Genomic DNA, 22,341 nt, shown 5'->3' on the forward strand with positions numbered 1-22,341 from the left:
TTCCAGACCAGCCTGGGCAACACAGTGAAACCTCATCTCTACAAAAAATTAGAAAATGAGCTGGGTGTGGTAACACATTCCTATAGTCCCAGCTACTCTGGAGGCTGAAATAGGAGGATTGCTTGAGCCCAGAAAGTGGAAGCTGCAGTGAGCTCTGATCTCACCACTGCACTCCAGCCTGGGTGACAGAGTGAGACCCTGTCTCAACATACACACACCCACACACACCCTCATCTCAGTCTGTCCAGCCTTGACTAATCAAAAGGGTCTTCTGGTTACAGAAGAGGTATGCTCTTTTGTAGGACAGGGAGAGACCAGCAAGCTTGTTCACAGACTTTTCCTCATCCTTTGCTTAGTTTTCCAAGAACTCTCATAGTGGAAACAGAGTCCCTGGGAAAACGACCTAAATCTTTAGGTTACCAGAAGAGAAATATGCGTCCTTTGTCAATTAATAAATGGAACACTTGCCTTAAAATCCAGGGAGTTCTGCTAGAATGAATCACTCCCTAAGACCCTGACCTATGCATGGAACATGAAAAACTGGAGTTTAACTGGGCACAGTGGATCATGCCTGTAATCCCAGCACTTTGGGAGGCCGAGGCAGGTGGATCACCTGAGGTCGAACCTGGCCAACATGGTGAAACCTCGTCTCTACTAAAAATACAAAAATTAGCTGGGCGTGGTGGTGGATGCCTGTAATCCCAGCTACTTGGGAGGCTGAGGCAGGAAAATTGCTTGAATCTGGAAGGCAGAGGTTGCAGTTACTTCTAGAAGAATTTCCATTAGCCGTTTGAAATCCTTCAACATTCATTAAGGCCAAAGAGTTTTCACCTAATTTAATCTGATGGGTATGTGACCAGAGTCTTTCTAGGGAATAGAGACTCCCAAACTGTTCAGCTGGGAAGTGAGGAGATAATTTATTACTCAAAATCAAAGGGAAATGAAAAGAGGCCAATGCAGAATGTCATTATTCTTTTTTCGGGGGAAATGGATTCCAGAGTCATTTTGTGACCTTTATATGACCTCCTTATTAGCATCTAAAAGCTTCCAATGTAGGATGCAGCCAGCTAGGTTCTCTTCTAATGTAATAAAATCTACTTCAGCAAAGCTTATGCAGAGCCATCTCCAGACTCCAGAAATACTAGGCTATAAATTACTGGATCTCCCATTTGATATAATGAACTATAAGCACAGTCCTGAATGACTCCTCTACATACTACTCTGGGTGGCTTGAAGTGAATTTGATACAAGAACTGGAGCGAGCACAAAGCAGAGCTAGATCTAGGATTAATGAACTTGGGCCCAGCTCCTCACTACTCACCAATGAGTCCAGTTCCAGAACCCAAGTAGAGGGTGGGGAAACAAGGCTCCTGGCATTTCCCAATGTCTGCATCTCTTTCACATTTCTTATCTCCTTGCAAAGAAACTAAACAGGCTCGACTGAAATAACTAAATGATTAAACCCTATGCAGAGAATCTCCAAAGATTCACAAAATATCATTCAAGACTGTTACACAGACAACCCTGAGGATGACTTGATGTACCAGTGATCTACAATATTTGGGATCATTCCAAATTCCCATGAAGGATCTGCCTATATCAACACGGGAGCCAAGGACCAACCATTCAAATGGGCCCTGCTGCCAAGCCTTTTTTTTTTTGTTTTTTGTTTTTGTTTTTTTTTTTTTTTTTACAATGCCATCTCTTCATATTGTTCTGTTTAACAAAACTGCAGCCTGTCACCCATCCTTAAGTCCCTTGGCCAATGGTACAGAGCCAGAGTATGCTACTCCCTAGGAGGAAATCAGCAGGATGACCTACTAAACACCATTCAGAAGATGCTAAGACCCATGAATTGCAACAGGAAAGAAAAGACAGAGAATTAGACAGGTACATGCTGTGCCAAAAATGCACTACAACCCCCACCCAATTCTGCCTAATCCTAGCTAGGCTGACACCAACCTGATGAGACAGGCCTATAAGATCTCAAACTAAAACAGAAACTCTTGAACCAGGTTCTTGCGAACCCAGGAAGCAGCAGTAAACCATTAAAGAACAGATAAGTTCTTGAGGTGAAGAAGAGTTTCAGATAAATGGAATGCTGGTAGAACACAGGGCCCAAAGGAGCAAAAGTTAACCTAAGCCTAGGTAGAACCTTGTTTACTAGAGTATTAGGCATGGGTTGTGGCAACTATTCTAACCAAAGAGGCTCCACTGAGGGCGGGTTGGCAATCCAAGGTATAGCATGCATAGGGCTGGTGAAATTCAGGGTGACTGAAACAAAAGCTTCAGAACCAGAAAGACCACATCTGGGGGTAGAGCACAAAACTCTCAAGAGATGAATCTTTGTAAGAGTGAGGCAGAACTATATAGCAGTTTTAGGAGATCTGTTGGTGCCCAGCAAGAGCTCCAAACGGGCTATATGCAGGGATGCAGGCTGTAGTTTCAGAAGAGAAGGTTCACAAAAGTCATTCAGTCCAAGATCCCAAACTGCGTTCTCTACTAAAAGGAATCAAGGCCTCCTAAAGAAATGGCTGACTCCATGTATGGAACAGTATATTGATCCTGGAACATCTTTTTTGCCAGAAAGCAAGGAAGCCATCAAAGTCCAACAGGATCACATCAAAAAGACGTAAGAGTCAACTTGGAGAGATAATTATTAACCTAGATGAGACAATGTAAGCATCCAAAACAATAAAGACTGCAAAGGCCTGAAATACATCAAATGCAAACAATAATCTATGAGTTCATAATGGTATTCAGAAAAAAAAAAACTATTGGTCACTAGAGTGAAGGTTAGTAGGTCACTAACTTATTACTCTGAAAAGTGACTTAAAGTGAGAGGTTAGGTGGAGAATTAGCTATTTTTTCAGTTTTTCCTGTACAAACATAAATTTTTAGGGAGATTGAAGCAGATGAAACAAATCTGGAAAAATGGAGGTAACTGCTTAATCTGCGGGTTGGGTACATGAAGGTTCATCATATTTCTTTTGTGTATATTTGAACCCCCTACAAAAAAAAAGCACAAGACAGAATGTGAGCCAAGCAGCTTAGGGTTTAGGCAGGGCTTCTGCCTACAAGAGACACTAGGATATGAGGGGTAGTTTTAGCCCTGATGGGCTGAGCCAACTGGAGGTATATAAGGAGGTGCTAAATTGCAGAGGTATCATGTTGCCCAGCACTTGATCAAATCCTAGATCCTAGGTCTGCTTGGTAGCATGCTTCCTAGATGGTGGATCTGAGGCTACCTACAGAACTTCGTTTGCAGTCATAATTCGCTCAGAAACTACAAAAGTGCTTGCTCTTGAAAATGGAGCCTGTCTTTGTCCATTTCATGCTGCTATAAAAGAATGCCACAGACTGCATAATTTACAAGAAGGAAAAAAGGAAGGAGGGAAGGAGGAAAGGAAGGGAAGGAATGGAAGGAAGGGAAGGAAAGAAAGGAAGGGAAGGAAGGGAAAGAGGGAAGGAGGAAGGGAGAGAAGGAGGTAGGGAGAGAGAGAGGGAGGGAGGGGAAGGGAAGAGAAGGGAGGAGCAGGGAAAGGAGGAAGAAAAGGAAAGAAAAGAAAAGAAAAGAAAAGAAACAAATTTTATTTCTTACAGTTCTGGATGTTAGGAAGTCCAAGGTTGAGAGGCCTGCATCTGGTAGGGATCTTCTTGCTGTGTAGAGGAAGACTATCTTCCTCTACACATCATCCCACAACAGCAGGCAGAAGGACAAGAGAGTGCAAGAAAGCAAGAGGGCAAAAGGGGCTGAACTCTGTTTTATAATAAGCCCACTCTGTGATTACTAATCTATTACCACAATAACAACATTAACTCATTCATGAGGGCCCTCTTATTAGGCCCCACATCCCAACTGTTGCATTGAGGACTGAGTTTCCAGCACATAAACTTTGGGGGACACATTTAAACCATAGCAGAGCACTTATGTTAATTCAACCAAGAGGAGCTGGGAAAATCAAAGGCAAGAGAAAGACAGCAAATGCTGGCAAAGAAATATGTGCCGGTTAAGCACAAAAGTCACAATGAATCCTGTAGTGCAGGCTACTTCATCAAAAGCACCTAAAAAAGATCTCATTAACTCCCCCAACTCACCTCCACCCACATCTAAAGGGCCACACACAGCACTACAAAAGGCAGCACAATGAGAACAGCATTCTCCTCAACAGACGCGCTGTGAGTACCCAGACACCCGACCTCAACAGCTCCAGAACAGCCCTAAAACAGCTCCTCCCTAACCACCACTCGAGTCACCAGCTGGGAAAATATTCAGAAAACCCAAATCCTGACACACCACTATGAAACAACTTAAACAGCAAAGAACAACCCATTTAAACAGCAATGCCAGCGGCTGGGAAAAAAGGAACAATGAGTAGAGGAAAAGCAGACTTCTTGGGGTCCACTAAGACCCAGTCTCTCAGCTTCAGCACTTTCAAATGCAGAATCCATACACCTCTGGGGCCTGTGGAGCTCCACGAGGCACGTTGTCCTCAAAGATAAATGAGCAGGAAAGCTGGCTAGAAAACCGCTAAGGGTATTATTCTTTAAAGAATCTTTATAGGGTCAAAGAGGAATGGGTCTTGCAGGTGATGTGTATTCCCCACAGATTCTGAGGATGATGTCAGTATCTCTTTCCAGATGTGTTTAACACTTTGTGGTCGCTTGTATTCCTGCCACTGAGTGCCAGTGCTTTGCTAATTTGAACTGATTCCAACTTATGCTGACCCCGGCTCCCTGAATCTGGTTACCATTAGCCAAGACTGTCGTCTATACTGTACCCTTTTAAAGAGTCCTAAAAACAACTCTTCACCTACTCTTCCAAGACAAGTAAAAATCTCTGCCAAAGAAATGGGGAAAAAAGATTGAGAGAGAGAAAACAATTAACATACTAACAAGAGAGTAGAAAGAGAAGCGGGAGGAGAAACTAGGAAAATCATATGTGGGCTCACACCTATTTCCAAAGCTTATGTAGGGGATCAGTCAGGATGGTGGGAAAAATTGTAAAATAAACACAAACCTTCTTGGAAAGCTGGAAGGTTTTTGCAAAAGCCTCAGGATAGAGATATGGCTGAAGGCAGCCTAATCCTCCTTGAGCTACAGCAAGGATAATTAACATAGGAATATAGAGGAGTCTATCTAAATAGCTTGTTTACTCATGTGGTCCTAAGACAAACCTTTGACCATCCGCGGGTGCATGATTGCTCTCTACTCGGGGGTCGGCAATGGTAATTACCTTCTAGTGGTGTTTACTTGATACTTTTGTCATTTAACGTGTGGTGTATAAATGCCGGGAGGGCCAGCAAGTTGGGACCATGGTTGCAACTCTTTACAGCACTCTTCTGGGAGTCTGTAAGTGGGCCAGACTCTCAGCTGGACTGACATGCATAATATCTGTGTCAGTGTATGTTATTCATCTGTTGTTGGACAGGGTCTGTGGGATGGACACCTGCAGCAGGGCAGTGATTTTTACCCCTAGTGCAATTGGTTCCTACTGCTATGTGCTTTCTCCATTGGCTGGGGTTGGACCACACAGTCTAAACTGACCCAATTGGCTAATGTTTGAAATTGAACACAGCTATCTAGGTGGGAAGGGGAAGGCTATTCGTTATAGCACAAGGCACATCTAGGCTTGTCAGGGCACGGCAAGGGTGGGAAGGATTGTTTACCACACATGGGTAACTACAGAAACTAGAGAAACAAAGAATGGGAAGAACAGGGAATTAAAACCTTTTGAAGAGGAATTTATCATCTCTGACAATTTCCTCCTCTTGATTTTATAGTTTGTTTTTCCTCTTCAAAACATCTCAGCATATCTTGGCTCTGTTCTTCTTGGGTGTCTAGAAGGATGAGTTTATCTGAATAAGGCAGGGGTGAACTAAGGGAGGTTTTGGTAAAGCTGTTTCTATAAATGTTTGCATTAAACCACGAATACAGAATATGATACAGCGTCCTACAAGAATATACCTATAATGATTACAAGGGAGGTGAATATTGAGGTCATAATTCCTTTCCATTTCTCAAACCATTTTTCCATGAGGCTTGTAAAGGGGTCATTTATTCCAGAATTTTTAGCTAACTCATTTGATAAGGAGGTAAGGCCTTGTAAGGCTTTTGTATTGTTCCATCAGGGGCAGTGTTATTAGGAATAAAAGTACAACATTGGACTCCAATCATGACACAAACCCTGCCTTTTTCAGCTAATATCATGTCAAGGGCTATTCTATTTTCCCAGGCCATTTGGCTGGTAGGGCCTAATTGTTCAACTATTCCTTTAATAGCATCTCTAGTATAATTAACAAAGTGTTGTTAATTATAAAAGATATAATTTATCTTCTAAGCTACATTCTTGTTTACAGTTGACAACCAGAACAATATGGACTCGAATCCTGCAGCTATTTGATTTCTGTCTTTGAATTCATCTGGTACCCCTAGTGGTACTCCGACAGCATCTATATAAACATGAGGATCAAAGGATCCGTGAGAGACATCCCTCTTTTTACAATATTCTGTTTTCAACTTTCTTGGTTGATGAAATGCCAAGGTGAAAGGGATAGCCAATTGAGCTGGCTGCTCCAGTTACTTGGCAGAGTACCCAGCAATAGTCTCCCGCAATACCACCAAACATTTGCTCGGGGATGAACAAGGGCAGACGGATCAGTAAGCTCCTGAAAAGGCTTCGTTTCACTGCACCCTGTTAAGTCTCCAAGGAAGGCTAATTTTTCCGCCTGCCATGAAAGGCATGAGGTGAAGTTAACATCAGGGGCTGGAGGCTGGATGGTCCTCAGGGGCTGACCCACAGGGCTCTTGACCTCAGGGAACAGCAGTGAAAGAGTCTTGCATGACTCATTGCCTCAGACTGTGGGGTTCTGGAAGAGAGCTCGGACCATACAGCTCATGCCTGGTCTGTGAAAGGACCACCTCACGAGTGGAAAGGGGACAATTTGGGTCTCTGGCCTGCCTGTCACACAAGCATAACAGTCGCTTTTGTTTAGCGTGTGAACAGAATATTTAATCCATTCCAGCCAAGCATTTGTGTCCTGCTACCCTGTTTCAATGGCTATAATTTGTTTTAAATCTTTAACCTCTATAACAGCTACTTTCAGTTTATCATTGGGTATACAATGAGAAAAGGTTTGGTTAGTGGAGAACTTAGGAGAGGGAGAAGGGGGTACAGGAGGTAGGGAAGCAATGAAGTGCATTTCAAAGTATCCTGCGGGGTCCTTCCCTGAGACTTCTGCTCCTATACCACAGAAATGGCTTAATGAAGGGGAAGAACTCTGGGGAGCAGGGATGGTAATCTGTGCTGGATTACATTGGTTCAGCTGACAATTGGGAGGGGTAATTCCTTTAGTAAAATGAATATATGGCTTTAAGAAACTGCAAGTACCAGTTGAGGTGGTCCATTCTTGCTCTTTAGTATTTCATCAAACATTGGACCAACTTCGGCAGAGAAGATCTGCTCTAAGAGGACAAGATTTCCAGTTCATACTGAAGTCTTCATCAAACTCTTCCCAAACTAACTTATCCCGATTAACAAATGCCCAATCTGAGGAAAGCCAGGAAGGATGGAGATACTTTTCTGAAGAAGAGAGTTGCTTTTGACTTGACAACTCTCCACAGGGTATAACAAGGCAAGCATCAAAGGTAATAGTTTGGGGTGAGCTTGACTTGGTTACATTAATGATAAGGGGACTAGGGATGGGGTAGGGGGAGGAAATAAATACAGAATAAGAGGGTTAAACCCTCTTTAGCCTTAGCTTGTTAAGAGTTGGTCCTGGAACAAGGGTCCATGATTCTGGGAAGGGTGGTGCCCGCTTAACTTGAGTGTGATGAGTCCAGCCCTTCTTGGCAGTCCAAACCGCTGTATCAGTTGTTAAGAGCACTAAATAAGGTCCTTCCCAAGTGGGCTCAAGCTTCCCTTCTTTCCAACTCCTGATGAGGATGTGAGCTCTAGGCTGGTGGTAGTGAACTGGAAACTCAAGAGTTGGAGTCTGGGCTAGAATGCCTTGAGTCCTAAGGGAGGAGAGGGCAGAAGACAGATCTAATATATAGTTTTTGAGAAATTGAGTGAGGGCTTTCCCACTCAAAGGCAAATAGGTCCTGGCTGTCCTCTGCTAACAAACAAGTCCAGAAGGCATCTTTTAAATGTACTACTGTAAACTACTTGTGGCTGTATGGGATCCTACTGATAATAGTATAAGGATTGGGAACAACAGGGAGTGCAGTTTGGACTATCTGATTAATAGCTCTAAGGTCTTGCACTAACCAGTATGACCTGTCTGGCTCCTTTACAGGCAGTATTGGAGTGTTATAGGGCGACATTCAGGGTTCAAGAAGCCCATCACGGAGAAGACCTTAAATTATAGGTTTTAAATTTACTCTGCCTTCTAAAGGAATAGGGTATTGCTTTCTCTTTACTACTTCCCCAGGGGTATTTAATTTAACATGAATCAGAGGAATCTGTAACTTTCCTCCTCCCATCTTTTGACCATATCTTGGGATGAATGTGTTCTTTGTCTGCGGTGGTGAGCAAGTTTAGGGAGGAGTGGAATTTCCCATGATCGATTTGGAGGCCTAAGCCTAATTTTAGCATTAAATCTCTTCCTAATAGATTTGCTCCTGCTTCCAGAATAAACAGAAATTTGATACTAGCTGATTGGTTTTTATATTTAACTTCTGTCTCCTACTTACTGGTTCCTTCCCTAAATCCGTATTTTCATTTCTGGGTGTTATGACTCCTCCCATCTCTCTCAGCCTCTATGTCCCAGCCAGGACAAAGCACTCTTAGTTGGTCTGGCAGAGAGGAGCTGAGCTGCTGGCAGGAGTGCGCTGATAGTGCTAGAAGGCCCTGACCGAAGCCAGCCACACCTTTGCAAGGACTCTGGCTGCTATAAACATGTGGCTGGGCTGAAGTGGAAAACACTGGGCACAAGAGCCCTCCAGAGTGGTCCCTTGTCCAACCAGTCCCAGCTACCCAGCTTACATCCGAACTTGCCCTTTTTCATTTTTCCTCACCAGCTTCACAGTCATGCCGGGATGGGGTAAAATGACAAGCTTTTATCTACTTTAAGCAGTCATGCCACACTGCCAACAGTTTTCAAAGCATTATAGCCTTCAAAGAGATCCTTCCTTCCTTTCCTAATTTTAAGTTTCCAAGCTTCACTTTTTGGTGTTCTTTATATGGCCTGGAAAGTGGGGGCCTAGGCTCTTTTTAGGTTCTGGCCCCCTGAGTACTTTGTTGTATGGTGGACAGCAGAATTTTTGCCTTCTGTTTTTGTTTTCCTTTGTCCCTTCTTACATACTGTTTTTGAGCCTCCCTAAGAAATTCACTCACGGGACAGTGTGGAAGATCAGTCAGTATGGCAGAAGAAATTACAGGAATAGAAAGAAGCAAACCTTGTTGGAAGGCCAGGAAGTTTGGCATAACTTCAGATAGTTTGGCTGAAGGCAGCCAAATTCTCTTTTCAGGAGCCAGAGAGCTTAGGGCGCAGATACATAGGAATGTGGAGAAGTTTATCTAAAGAGCTTGTTTACTCATATGGTCCTACAACTAACATTTGATCACTCACGGGCGGGATAGCTCTCCTGGGGTGGGGGCGACCAGATTAATTACCCACAGGTGTGTCGACTCAAAGCCTTTGTCATTAAAACTGTGCCAAATAAATGCCCACAGGGACAGCTAATTGGGGCTGTGGCTGCTGATTCTTTACACCACCTTCCTTGGTGTCTGTGAGCAGCTCGGATCCCTAGAGGCACTTTCACTGAATATCGGTGTCTGGGTACATTATTCATCCATCATGCGAGCTGGGGCCTGCAGGACAGACCCTCCGCAGGATGGTCTTTCCAATTTTCCATCTTTTGTAATTTCTTTGAAATATCTGGCCAACTGTTAACAACAAAATGAAGTTTTAACATTCCCCATCCAAGAGGATCCTCAGGATCTAGATCAGCATACTGTCTCATTTGTTCCTTCGATCTGTCTAAAAATTCTATAGGCCCTTCATCTTGCCCATGCTGTATATCAAATGCTCGGGTAAGGTTCTGGATTTGGGGTACTGATTCTTTAATCCCTTTTATTATCATTTCCCTAAGGTCTTGCATATGTAGTGGGCTGCATTGTTATTTTCCCACTGGGGGTCTTTGGTGGGGAATTTTTGATCTGCTGCAGGAACGTTTTGGCCAGGAGGGTGTTCACATTATCAGACCACCATAGCAGCTCTACGGATCATGCTTCTTTCTTCCCCTGAGAAGAGGATGCCTAGGATGAACATTAGCTCAGTCCAAGTATTAACTCAAAATAATGCAACCTTTGTCTCTCACCTATCTGTGACCTGGAAGCCACATCCTGCTTCCAGTTTTCCTCCCTTTGCTTTGAGTTGTCCTGCCTTTCCAGATCGAACCAATGTACTTCTTACATATATTGACTGATGTTTCATGTCTCCCTAAAATGTACAAAACCAAGCTGTGCCCCGACTACCTTGGGCACATGTCATCAGGACTTCCTGAGGCTGTGTCATGGGTGCATCCTCAACCTTGGCAAAATAAACTTTCTAAATTAACTGAGACCTATCTCAGATTTTCTGGGTTTACAACATAATAAAGATTTATGGAAGAGTTTTGGGAACAGTATAAACAATTGCTATATACCCTTTACTCAAGTTCCCCAGTTATTAAATTTTTAGCCCGTTTGCTTTGTCATTCTTTCTCTTGCCCTCCTACTTTCTATATCTATTATCTGTTGTGTGTGTGTGTGTGTAATGTAATTGTTCCTGAACCATGGGCAAATAAGTTGCAGATGTGATGACCCTACATGTCTAAATACTTCAGTGTTACCTAAAATAAGAACATTAACCACAATAAAAATTATCAAACTCAAGATATTAACACTGATACAATAATATCAACTAATCTACAGATCTTAAATTTCACCCATTTTCCTGATAATATCTTTTATAGGAAAAGAAAACCACAGATTATTAATTGCATTCTATTATCATTTCTCTTTAGAGACTGCTGGATTCCCCTCCATAAGGTTATAACATTTGGCATTTCCCACCAACAATTAAGTTTTTAATACTCTGGGTTTAATTTGTGTCATGCATTTTTTCCCTGAACCAATGACTGTCATCTGGGGAAAGAGGCTGTGCTGGTGAGCTTAGCCTCACTCACTTTCTACTCCCCAGGAGGCCGTAGATGGATTCAGGTTCACCTGAAGCAAGTGGGCTCAGACAGGGAGGGTGATTCCCCAAAGCAAAATTGGGGTACTATTTCTACAGAATAGAGCTGAGTGAAAACCACCACCACCAATATCCAATAAGCTGGTTCATGGATGCCCAACTTGCATCTATACAACAAAACAACAAATGCCTCTGATACTTGGCTAAAGAGAGACAGTGAAATTGGAACTAGAGCACAGGTAGAGTCCAATCTAATTCTTTCATTTTCATGCAGTAAATATTTTAGTTTCTTTTTTTTTTAATTCATAGCACGACTTTTTTTTTTTTTTTCTTTTGAGGCAGGGTCTCACTCTGTTGCCCAGCAGGCTGGAGTGCAGTGGTGAGATCATGGCTCACTGTAGCCTCAACTTCCCCAGGTTCACGTGATCCTCCCACCTCAGCCTCCCTAGTAGCTGGGACTACAAGCATGCACCAGCATGCTCAGCTAATTTTTTTGTATTTTTTATAGAGTTGGGGTTTTGCCATGTTGCTCTGGCTGGTCTTGAACTGCTGGGCTCAAGTGATCCTCGCGCCTCGGCCTCCCAAAGTGCTGAAATTATAGGCATGACCCACTGCACCCAGCCATAGCACAACTCTTAAGAGAAAGATTTCAGTCTATCTACTGCCTGTGATTTTTTGGTTTTTAATTTAGTTAATTCTCACAGCAGCTGTAGGTAGCAGGAAATTGTACATTTATCCCACTTCTGAAAAGTCTGTACTAAGGCAGACACTTGAAATAATTCTACTAAATGTGCTCAGCTAAATAAAATAAACTTAAACCCAGGTTTTTGTTCCAAACAATAGGTTTTGTGAAATTGTGATCTTTCTAGAAGAACTTAGATGTGATTTTTCCTCTCAGTTTCTCTTTTTAAAAAAATCTTAAGAATTTTCATTGTTAACATGTTTATTTTTCTGCCTTTTCCAATGAGAGAGTTTCCATCTTTCTCAGAAACTGGAGGGCTCTAGTGGAGAGTGATGATGTGTCATCGTTTCACATTTCCTCTCACGCTCGTTTTTCTCCTGGTTGTAAAGCTTCTAAATGATTGATTGCCATCTTAACAGATTTGAGGCCAGTCAGGGTCTCCTGCTCTCAGCACTGTGTTCTGGGGCAGTTTGTTTAAGCCCAGGAGTATTAATGCTCCCAGATAAGTCTGCACCAGGACAAACTGAGTTCTTATATTAGATCCAAAGTGTATTTGAGAAAGCATTCACTGAACCTAAGTGCTCAGTGTACTTTGAAGCACACGTTTGTTTCCCTTAGTCATTAAGCCTCAAAAAGTCCTACCATTCCTTGAGGCAGGAATGCACTCTTTTTAAATTTTCTATTCAGCAGAATGAGAAATGTCTAAAAATAGAAATCCCACTTAATGATTTAAGTCTGTCTCCATCCTTACTCAACAACTAGGCAAATATTAAACAAAAAGAGCCCCAGTGCTGGCCTGCCGGCAGCTTTCCCTTCTGTGAGTTGAAACTGGGAAAGCGCAGGGAGGTATTGAAGTACAAGGGGAGGTGGAATGAGCATTGGTGGTGGAGGTAGTGAGAGGTGACAGCATGCTGGCAGCCCTCGCTCGCTCTCGGTGCCGCCTCCGCCTCGGGGCCCATTCTGGCGTGCTTGAGAAGCCCTTCAGCCCCCTGCTGCACCATGGGAGCACTTCTCTGGGCTGGCCAAGGCCGGAGCCGACTCCCTCGGCTTGCGGAGATGTGTGGAAGGAGAGGCATGGGTAGGAACCGGGGCTGCGCCCGGCGCTTGCAGGCCAGCTAGAGTTCCAGGTGGGCGTGGGCTTGGCGGGCCCCGCACTCGGAGCGGCGGGCCGGCCCTGCCGGCCCAGGCAGTGAGGGGCTTAGCACCCAGGCCAGCAGCTGTGGAGGGTGCGCCGGGTGCCCCAGCAGTGCTGGCCCACTGGCGCTGCACTTGATTTCTCGCGGGGCCTTAGCTGCCTCCCCGCGGGGCAGGGCTAGGGACCTGCAGCCTGCCATGTCTGAGTCTCCCCCAACACCGCCGTGGGCTCCTGCACAGCCTGAGCCTCCCTGATGAGCACTGCCCCCTGCTCCATGGCGCCCGGTCCCATCGACCACCCAAGGGCTGAGGAGTGCGGGCACACGGCCCGGGACCGGCTGGCAGCTCCACCTACGGCCCAGGTGCGAGATCCACTGGGTGAGGCCAGTTGGGCTCTTGAGTCTAGTGGGGACTTGGAGAACCTTTGTGTCTAGTTAAGGGATTGTGAGTGCATTAATCAGCACTCTGTGTCTAGTTCAAGGTTTGTGAACACACCAATCAGCACCCTGTGTCTAGTTCAGGGTTTGTGGATGCACCAATGGGCACTCTATCTAGCTAACCTGGTGGGGACTTGGAGAATCTTTATGTCTAGCTAAGGGATTGTGAATGCACCAATTGGCACTCTGTATCTAGCTCAAGGTTTGTAAATGTACCAATCAGCACTCTGTGTCTAGCTCAGGGTTTGTAAATACACCAATTGACACTCTGTATCTAGCTAATCTAGTGGGGACATGGAGAACTTTTGTGTCTAGCTCAGGGATTGTAAACGCACCAATCAGCACCCTGTCAAAACAGACAAATCAGCTTTCTGTAAAACAGACCAATCGGCTCTCTGTAAAATGGACCAATCAGCAGCATGTGGGTGGGGCCAGATAAGAGAATAAAAGCAGGCTGCTGGAGCCAGGGATGGCAACCCGCTTGGGTCCTCTTTTCCGCTGTGGAAGCTTTGTTTTTTCACTCTTTGCAATAAATCTTGCTGCTGCTCACTCTTTGGGTCCACACTGCCTTTGTGAGCTATAACACTCACTGTGAAGGTCTGCAGCTTCACTCAAGACCATGAACCCACTAAAAAGAAGAAACTCCAAACACATCCAAACATCAGAAGGAACAAACTCCAGACACGCCACCTTTAAGAACTGTAATACTCACTGCCAGGGACCGTGGCTTCATTCTTGAAGTCAGTGAGACCAAGAACCCACCAATTCCGGACACCAAGGACCCCTTGGCTGTAACCTCAGCCAAGCCACTTACACTTTGTGGGGCTTAGACCATGATATCCAAGAAAAATACTTCAGAATTTATTTATTTATTATTATTATTTTTTGAGACAGAGTCTTACTCTGTCGCCCAGGCTGGAGTGCAGTGGTGCAATCTCAGCTCAGCGCAACCTCTACCTCCCGGGTTTAAGTGATTCTCCTGTCTCAGCCTCCCGAGTAGCTGGGATTACAGGCACACGCCACCACACCCGGCTAGTTCTTGTACTTTTAGTAGAGATGGGGTTTTGCCATGTTCGCCAAGCTGGTCTGCAATTCCTGACCTCAGTTGATCTGCCCACCTCAGCCTCCCCAAATGCTAGGATTACAGGCGTGAGCCACTGCAAATACTTCAGGATTTAATACAAAAGTCATAATTCTCCCCATATTGACAATCCCAAAAGGAAGAGTCTTCCTGAGAGAACTACCATAACTTAGTAAAATTATAATTTAGATTCTTCCAGATAGTAGTCATTTGTATAAATTTCCTTAATATGATAATAGAGCCAATCCCTCAGATACATTCTTCTGTTTTGTTTGCCTGCAGGAGAAAAGGAGGCATGTTCCTAGTAAAGGTGCTCTGTTCACTGAGCACAAGGTAAACTCAAGCCCATTTCTTTAAAAATCTTGTGCAAACTATGAGAGACAAGTCTTTATAAAAGAAAAGGGGGGAGAGGAAGATGAATTATTCCTTTAAAAACAACTCATCTGACTTTGAAATGGGAGGGTATGAGAAAGTCATTAGAGGCTTTTGAGTGATGCTGGCTACTTTTCCAGAAAACTCCTTGCCCCAAAGTAAATAGCAATTATGTGTTGGAACCCATATTTTGCCTACATTCTATATATATATAATTGGATTAAAATGTAGAAGAATTTTGAAATAAAACAGAATGGGACAAAATAGTCCCTAAGCTCTCTTAAAAAACAAACAGTCAAAATCAATTTTCTGCATTCCAATTGGCAACTCTGGATGCTCTCATTGAAAAACAGAAGAAAAAAAAAATTTTTTTTTTTGAGATAGAGTCTTGCTCTGTTGCCCTGGTTGGAGTGCAATGGCGCAATCTTGGCTTACTGCAACCTCCTCCTCCCAGGTTCAAGCAGTTCTCCCCCTCTGCCTCCTGAGTAGCTGGAATTATAGGCACCCACCACCACGCCCAGCTAATTTTTGTATTTTTAGTAGAGATGGGGTTTCACCATGTTGGTCAGGCTGGTCTTGAACTGCTGACCTCAAGTGATCCACCCGCCTCAGCCTCCCAAAGTGCTGGGATTACAGGCATGAGTCACCTTGCCTGGCAGAAGAATGATTTTTGATTTATGGCCTCCAAGTCTGAATGCTTGGCCTCCAGGTCTTTTAATTAAGAAATATTTCACAATGTATATCCATCATTTTGTAAAAGGCAAACAAGTCTAATGATCTCTGTTAACGTAACTTAGTCTACATAGTACACTCAATCAGCTCCTTGTCCCTCCCAAAATCAAAGTAAAATAATTTAACCACCAGGGAAGGTCTTAGAGATACTCTTGTTAGAGAATATTCATTCATTCATTTGAATGTTTATTGAGAGCCTGTGAGCATGTGGAAATGAGCCAAAACACTGGCTAGGTGCGGTTGCTCACACCTGTAATCCCAGCAATTTGGGAGGCTGAGGAGGTCGGATGGATCCCTTGAGCTCAGGAGTTTGAGAGCAGCCTGGGCAACATAGCAAAAACCCGTCTCTACCAAAAATACAAAATTAGCTGGCCGTGGTGATGCACACCTGTAGTCCTAGCTACTCAGGAGGCTGAGGTCGGAGGATTACCGGAGCCCAGGAGGTGAAGGCTAGAGTGAGCTGTGATCACACTATTGTACTCCAGCCTGGGTGACAGAGTGAGACCCTATTTCAAAAAATAAATAAATAAAAATATTTTTTAAAAGGAGTATTTTCTCTAGGTTCTCACTAAAATTAAAAAAGAAAAGGAGATGAGCCAAAAGAAAGGTCCCGATCTCATGAAGCTGGCTCTTATGAGGAGAGACTCATAATAAACAAATACCTCTATAACATCAGCTTAGGATAAGTGCCACAAAGAAAAATAGCTCAACATAACATAACAGTGCAAAGAGCAGGTAGGGAGAACATGTTCTGTTTAAGTAGGAAGATCAGGGAAGACCTCTCCCCACCAGGGTGACATTTGATCAAAGACCTGAACGAAGTGAGGGAGTGAAACATGAGGTCACCTAGAGTAGGGGTTGGCAAACTTCCTCTGTAAGAAGCCAGACAATAAATATTTTGGCTTTGTGGGCCATACAATCTCTGTTGCAGCTACTCAACTCCGTCCTTGTAGCAGGAAACCAGCCATAGATAACATAAATAAGTGTGGCTGTGTTCCAATGATCTCTTATTTATGAATGGTAGAATTTGAATTTCATGTAATTTTCATGTATCACAAAATATTATTTTTCTTTTTTTCCCCAATCATTAAAAATTGTAAAAAATATTGTTAGCTCAGAAGCTGTACAAAATAGCCTGTGGGTTGCATTTGACCCATGGACCATAGTTTGCTGATTCTTGATCTTAAGCAAACACATTCCAGGAGAGGCAGCAATTCCAGCCTGGATCAGGAACATGCATGACTTGATGACAGAAAACAAAAGAAAGGTCCATCCCGAAGCATCAGTTAGTAGTCATTATGGAAGACAGCCCACTACACTCATTCCAAATGATTTTTACCTAACTTCCCAACTTCTAACTTTCTAGCTAACAACTTGTTGTATATTGAGCACCCTTTGAAAGACAGATACCATGTTCCAGAGAGATGGGCGGATTGGGAGAAACATCTTAGAGGAAGTAGGTATTGAACTGGTTTGGCTTTGAAAAAAATGAACAAGATCCCAACAGGTGAGTCTGTTGGAGAAAGACTATTCTAGTTAGAGGAATAACCTGAATAAAGGCATGAAAGTGGGAGAGTTCCATGGTGCAGGCTAGAGATTCTTGTAATCCCCATCAAGTATTGGGTGTATGTTGCATATCCTAACACTTTGAAAAGCAAGCCCTAAACAATGGTACTCAAACCCTTGCCTGCATCAGAATAGCCTGGAGGACTTGTTAAGCCGACGTGTTAAGCCAACTTTCTAGAGCATTCCCCCAGGGTTTCTGATTCAGTAGATCTGGGGGAAAACCAGAGAATTTGCACTCCTAATAAGTTCCCAGGTGGTTCGGATGCTGCAGACCCTGGAAGCACACTTTAAAGAGCCACTGCCCCACAGGGTTGGCTGCTACAGAGGAAGAGTGGGCTCTAGCAAGCTTATATTGCCTACTTTCAAAGTGAGGGTGATACCTCAGAAGTTTGCCTGAGATCAGCTATAAAACATAATAGTGCCAGGTCCATCCTAGGCTTGCTTGTGCATGAATTCTCTTCCTGTCCTGTAGTCTTTCCTGCAACTTCTAAGCCTTTCCCAGAAGGACTTAAAATTTGTAAATGCATTTCATGTGGTGCTTCTGCTTCCAGATTATTTTTAAAAGTCATAGTGACATGTTTGCCATCAATAACAAAAAAAGCAATAATATGGAGTGGTGTACATCACACCAAGCATTCAGAGAATCCTATGATGTCATCAAAGGGACAAAATAATTGGAGACATTTTGAAAATGACTCATACAGTGAGTTTGTGTATCCTCCTCATAAGTTAAAGGCCAAGATTAAACTCAAGCTCTCCAGCAGCTAAACATATCATAATAAAACTTCCCATTTGCATGTACTACTGATTTTTTTTCTTATTCATTCTTTTAGAGTGACAGAGCAGCACATATTTCTTTAAAATCCTTGACTTGCATCAAATTTCCAGTGATTGAAAGGCAAGCAGTAGAAAGACCAATATGCCCCGAAAGAAATAGGTTTTGGCAAGCTGGGCATGGTGGCTCATGCTTGTAACCCCAGCACTTTGGGAGGTGGGAGAATCACTTGAGCACAGGATTTCGAGACCAGCCTAGGTAACATAGCAAGACCTCATCTCTACATATATTAAAAGGAAAAAGAAGGGGGAAAAATAGGTTCTGGCCAGGTGTGGTGGCTCATGCCTGTAATCCCAGCACTTTGGGAGTCTGAGTGGGAGGATCACTTGAGCCCAGGAGTTTGAGACCAGCCTGGGCAATATAGCAAGACCCCATCTCTCTCTATAAAAAATAATTAATTAAAAAATAACAAAATTAAAGCAAAAAAGAGATAAGTTTTTAAAACTTATCTGGCCTGGAAACCACCAGGCCAGATGTGGTGGCACCCACATCTGTAGTCCCAGCCACTCAGGAGGCTGAGATAGGAGGATCACTTGAGTCCAGGAGTTCAAGGCTGCAGTGAGCTATGATGGTGCCTGTGAATAGCCAATGCACTCCAGCCTGGGCAACATAGTGAGACTCTGGTTCTTGAAAAAATAAATTAATTAATATTAAATCCAACTAAATATATGGAGCAAAAAATCAAAGTTTGAATTCAGATCAGTTTGATGGTTTGCTGAGCTTGTTGCTGACTAGTCTCTTTTAAGGGATAAGGCCCTGTCTACAGACTAAGGTTGGTACCACACGACCCTGTTCTCCATAGCTATGGCTTATTGGGCACTTGATCCAAGGGTGGCCTATATCAGACTGGCCAGCAATCTATGATGTGGCATGTCTTAGAAACCTGAGCTGGGCCAATCAGATTCCTCATTGAGGAACTGATAGTTAGGAAATAGAGGGAGACTGGGCTAATTCACCATTAGAGCTAGCAAAAGTCTCCTGTGGGCCATGTGCAACGCATGAGTATGAAGAGGCTTAGCCATAAAGGGAGGAGGACAGAGTGGACAGATTCACAAGAAAGCAGCAGAGAGGCTGTGAGCAAGAGAGCCTGTGACCACTGGGGGAAAGGAACAGACTGGTTCTGGATGATTCTGTAGTTCCAGTGCACATGTGTCCTTAAAGTCAGTTCCCTTTTCCTTGAAATATAACTAACTCATGTGGGTTTCTTTCCTCAACCAAAGAGACCTAATGCAAACCAGCAGCTCTTTTTCAATTAGAAAAATTGACTATTAACTATCATTGTTTCTAATTAGAAAAGCAAGCAAAAACTACGTTATTTTAATACATTCCAGCTTATATACAGAAAAAAATATAGTTTAGTAGCAAGTGTGGATCTGGGTTTTGTGGGGCCTGAAGTTTATACAGATTACAGATACAGATCTTTTAGAAAAGAATGCCAAATTATAGGTAAAAAATAGGCAGAGGGTCCAGGAGGGGCCTGTGAAAGTCAGGAGCCTTGAACCTGAGCTTCACTAACTGCATGGTAAATTCAGCTCTGTTTAGAAGAAAGAACATGATCCTAAGGCTAATGTGGCCTTAGGCACTTTTTAAATTTAAATAACAACATTTAGCTTAAATAAAAAGTGGACCCCAGAAAATTAGATACTGTTCCCGTACTTTGGTTGATTGCTTGTTAAGCTATCGCAAATGAACTTTTCTTGGCCAGCACCAGTACTTTTAAAAGGATGAAATAAAATGGAATAGAAAGGAAAGCCTCAGGGTACATTGTATGATGTAAGGATGACTATTGTAGTGTGAGACTTTTGTTTCCATTTTATAAATATATAAGTCAGTGACTCGCAAACTCTTTGGTCTTAGAATCCTTTGTTCTCTTAAAATATACAGAGGACTATTATTGTTGCTGTTTTTAGAGACAGGGTCTCACTCTGTCACCCAGGCTGGAGTGCAGTGGTGTGATCATAGCTCACTGTAGCCTCCATGTCCTGTGCTCAAGTGATCCTCCCACTTCAGCCTCTCAAATAGCTGGGACCACAGGTGCTTGCCACCATGCCTGGCTAATTTTTTCTTTTTTGTGTGTGCGGAAACTGGGTCTTGGCCAGGCAGGTCTCAAGCTCCTGGCCTCCAATGATCCTCTTGCTTCACCCTCCCAAAGTGTTGGAATTACAGGCATGAGCCACCACATCTGGCCCAGAGGAGAATTATTTAAGGTTAGCACCTAGAGTTAAAAAAAATACACACATACACACACGCACACACACACACACACACACACACACACACACGGCCCCAAAATGTTTTTATGTGAGATATATCTGTTGATATTTACTGTATTAAAAATTAAAACTAAGGCCAGGCACAGTGGCTCATGCCTGTAATCTCAGCACTTTGGGAGGCTGAGGCAGGTGGATCACCTGAGATCAGGAGTTGGAGACCAGCCTGGCCAACATGGTGAAACCCCATCTCTACGAAAAACACACAAAAAAACTAGGTGGGCGTGGTGGTGCATGCTGGGAGGCGGAGGTTGCAGTGAGCTGAGATCACACCACTGCACTCTAGCCTGAGCAACCGAGGGAGACTCTGTCTCAAAAAAAAAAAAATTAAATTAAAACTAAGAATTAAACGTATATATATTTATTAATTGTTGTTTTTTAGAGAGTGGAATAGTAAAATCACAAGAAGTGAAGACATTTAAGGAGGCATCGAAACCCCTCAAATGTAAGAGAATCACATTTCTTTCTGACATTGGAAAGGCTCTTTTTCTCAACACTTAATGTGGGGAGGATCTGATTAACACAACAGGAGAAAAAGAGTGAAAGAACTATGTTGCCAGGAGGTGGCGCCTGCATGCAGCTGGGAGCCAGGAGGAAAATGACGGGGCAGAGAGGCAGCCTTCCTGAGATGAGAGGTTCCCAAAGGATGCTGGCAGCAAGGAAACTTCAGGGCGAGGGCGGGGGATCTTCCTGGCCCAACAGCAGATCAGAAAACGGAAGAACAGCTTTTTTCCATCCCTCACTACCGCCCCAGCATAAGCAAGTGGTTTTCAAATTCCTTGGGGTGCACAAGAATCACTGAAGATGTGCTGAAAATGTAAATGTGATGATAGGGTCCACATCAAGATTTAGAGCTGCAAAGTCTGCATTCTAGGAAGCTTCCCAGAGGATCCTGTTGTACGTGTGGTCCTCAGACCACAGCCATAATTATTTTAGGAGAAATGAGCAAACTTTACAGCCCTAGGTTTGCATGTAAAAAAACTGACATCAAATCTCACCTCTCAGTTGACAAAGGGCTTTCATATCTAAGGTCTTATTTAAGATGCAGAATTACCCTTTTGTACATGTGGCAACCGAGTAGCCTGAGCCAGCCCGCAACCAGAACCCTCAGCTTTCAAATCCAGTGCCCTTGTCTTAGCCCCAGGCAGCATCTCCAGGGCCCTTGGTCAACGAGGATACCCGGCTTGGATTACCTTGGTGGTTCTCAAAACATGGTCCCTGGACTAGAATCACCTGGAACTTGTTAAAGCATAATTTAGGGGGCCCCCTTCTAGACCTGCTGAATCAGAGACTCAGGGGTGGGCCCAGCATCTTGTGTTTAATAAGCCTACCCAGTGATGCTGAAGATGTAGGCTGAAGTGCTGGGTTACCTTGGCTAGACCCTGGAACCTAAGTCATCCTCAGCATCCAGATCCTCGGGGCATACTGCCAAATGGAGCCAGCCGTTGGACAAATCATGGCGGGTGGAGGGGGTGGAGGAGTGGACTAGGCAGGGCTTGTTTCTAAACCTTTCCCTGTGGTCAGGCATAAACCAGTGCCTTCAGGCCCATGTTTTCTGCTTCTCTGCCTCGACACACTGTGCCCATATTTCCACCCTGCCCCCCGGGAAATTGAACTGATATCAGATAAATGTGTATCTGACTCAGCCCCACCCCTTCTCTTCTGCAGGCCATATAGTTGCTGCTGACCTTCAGCTCCAACCCCTGCTCAGGTCTTGGCACAAGCTGGCCCTAAGAGGGAGGGCTTGAAGGAGCACCAGCCCCACCCTTGGGGAAGTAACTCATCTTCCTCATCTGCCTGCCTGGGTCTCTGCTGCTGGCTAACACATGCTTCTAATCATGGCTGTTTGGCTCTTGAAAGCTGAGAATTCCCTGCCCCCTCTTAGAGGTACCTGATACCTTGTCTTGTCTGCAGAGCCAGGCTCACACATCTCCTTGGTGACATCTTTCCAATTACCCATCCCACCCTCTTTACAGGAAAAGTGAGCAAGTTCTTCCTTTGGGCTCCTGTGACACCTTCAGCTTACCTCACAGCATTCGCCTCACTCTATTA

At 43.9% G+C, this 22,341-nt stretch overlaps 1 protein-coding gene across 1 annotated transcript in view; it reads right to left on the reverse strand.

Moving 5' to 3' along the window:
• The window catches only part of LOC117980937 (proline-rich protein 36-like), a 60,193-nt gene that overhangs the window by 26,221 nt on the left and 11,631 nt on the right, over window positions 1–22,341 (reverse strand).

This window comes from Pan paniscus, chromosome 6 (assembly GCF_029289425.2).
Source record: "Pan paniscus chromosome 6, NHGRI_mPanPan1-v2.0_pri, whole genome shotgun sequence".
NCBI lineage: Eukaryota > Metazoa > Chordata > Mammalia > Primates > Hominidae > Pan > Pan paniscus.